This window comes from Portunus trituberculatus, chromosome 25, assembly GCF_017591435.1.
Source record: "Portunus trituberculatus isolate SZX2019 chromosome 25, ASM1759143v1, whole genome shotgun sequence".
NCBI lineage: Eukaryota > Metazoa > Arthropoda > Malacostraca > Decapoda > Portunidae > Portunus > Portunus trituberculatus.
Window position 1 is genome coordinate 11,738,265 of NC_059279.1, and position 2,500 is coordinate 11,740,764.

General features: G+C 42.0%; 1 protein-coding gene across 3 annotated transcripts in view; it reads left to right on the forward strand.

Moving 5' to 3' along the window:
• Positions 1-2,500, forward strand: part of LOC123508942 (cell wall protein DAN4-like) — a 57,874-nt gene that overhangs the window by 31,374 nt on the left and 24,000 nt on the right. The window lies entirely within an intron of this gene.

The window sequence follows — 2,500 nt, forward strand, 5'->3', positions numbered from 1 at the left end:
TTTTGCTAGGAAATAAAGTATCAAGAAAAAAAGTAACAATACTAATTTCATTACGGAAAAAAAGTAACAGTGGTTAATTTGACCATAATGTACACAAATTAAAAACATGAAATAAATTTAAAACCACAAATTAAAAAGAGGTCATTCTTGAAGATAAGTTTAAAAACAATAAATAAATTTAAAAACACGAATCAAAAAGTAAAAAACAGTGGTCATTCTTGAAGATAAGTTTAAAAACAATAAATATAGATTTAAAAACACGAATCAAAAAGTAAAAAACAGTGGTCATTCTTGAAGATAATTTTAAAAACACTAAATAAATTTAAAAACGAATTGAAAGTAATAAAAACAGTGGTCATTCTTGAAGACAATATACATGAATTAGTATTTGAAAACACGAATAAAAAAGTAAAAAAAATAACATTAAAATACAAGATGTGTATTACTGTATTGTCCGGGTTATATGTATATTGTGAGCAATTCCTTCTAAAAATTCTGGGATGGATTTTCTTCCTTCCACCCTGTCCTGACAAAGATGTTGAAGCCGTTTCTGCAATTGAATTGCGTTTTTCTTATGTCTTGGTTTTGGTGTGTTGCCAATCAGGTCCTGCTGCACCATCGTGTCCACGGTAGCGTGTTCTTTTTGGAACCACTGTATGCACTTCCATACAGAGGGATGATGGTGTCCAACTAAGTTTGAGAACTTATTGTTCCAGCCCTCGCAAATGTTGTTGGTACGGGGGTTGCCGTACAATGTCGCCTCATGTACATTCCAGATAGCAGGGGGGTACATCGGGGGTACAACACGCAACCTGACGCCCTGGGAATTCTGCAGCTGTTGACTTCTGTAGCTACCTGAGACGTAGGTCGTGTCAAAATAGTCCACCAGTTCAGTAGCCTCGGCAGGAGTAACGGTCTTGAGGTGCTCCATACCTTCTTTCACTTCCTCAGTGGGCAGGAAGGCGAGTCCATCCAACATGCTGCAGAACCGGCGGAACTCCAAGTCTGAGTGGTAATTATCTCTTAGACCAAGCTGCTGTATTTTACGCCAGGTACACTGTGTAAGATGGTAGAAGCAGCACTTTGTCTCGACTTCTCTACCAAAGCTGGCACTCACTGCACGCAAAACGGCATCTTCAAAGTCTGTCACAACTGTTTGTACATGAAGGTTTATTCCCAACTGCGTGATACGGTCCACAACGACATCAAACAGCTCTGAATACACCGCTCTTGTCTTATTCTGTAATAGAGCATAGACACAGGAGACATGTATAGTCTTAAATGGAACTCTAATCACGTACACTTGAGTAAACTGTGGTGGTGCCATCTTGAAGTTACCGTCCATATAGATGGTCTCTGCAGCTGACAGACGGCGCAGGTCCTCTAATGTGGCAAAGGCAATAATACGACTGACTGCCTCTGGCCCATTGTCGTAAAGAAGGAATTGCTGAGGGTTGGGTCCCAGTGTATCCTTCCACTCATCTGGCAAAGTGAAGTCGTGCAGGTGTTCGGGCATTGGTGGGGTGCGCCTGTGGTATCTGAGGGATCGCTTGGTGTTCTCCTCACACGGAAAACGCTTCTGCACAGCATGGTCTTGGTTTGCCACTGCCTGGGCAAATATCTGGGATGGCTTGTCTAGGGAGCTGGCCGCCTGCTGCCTCATCAAGTTACGACATTTTGTGTATGTCACGTTGATGTGGTCAGCAGCGTGGTTGTGGGGTAGGCCTGGCTCTGGATGATCCAAGTCGGGCGTAGTGCTGAGACTTCCTCTACAATCTCGATTTCCTTTCTCAGAACACTTCCACCAGATTTTTTTTTCCGTGTGCACGACAGTGTGTACATATATCCCTCGAAACAAATTTTATTGCCGCCCTTGTTGCTCTGTGTGATCTCCATGCTGCTGGTTGTGTGTGTAGCTGCACTGAATCTTGTTCTTCGATGAGGAAGCCTTGGAAACTGGAATTGAAGCAGACAATTCGTCTCTGAAACTCTGAAACAGTAACCGAATCTTGTTCTGAATTGAGGAAATCTCAGAAACAGAAACAGCAACATTCAATTACTCAGCTGAAGCAGGTTCTTATCCTGTGCCTTATCTCGGTGTTACTTTTTTTCCTGTTACTTTTTGTCTTGTTACTTTTTTTCTTGTTACTTTTTTTCCGTTACTTTTTTTCGTGTTACTTTTTTTTCCTGTTACTTTCTGTCCTACAATCGATGGTGTTGATGGTGATGGTGATGGTGCAGCTGCTACTGCTTCTATTACTGCCACTCTTACTGCAGCATCAGCTGAAAAAAAAATACCACCACCACCACTACCATCACCATTAACAACAGCAACAGCAACAGCAACAACAGCAGCAGCAGCAGCAGCAGCAACAGCAACAACAACAGCAACAACAACAACAACAACAACAACGATAACAACAAGAAATACTGGTGGTGCTGTGCTACTATAACTACTAACACTCCTGTTGTTGCTGCTTCTACTACTGCTGCTGCTCCT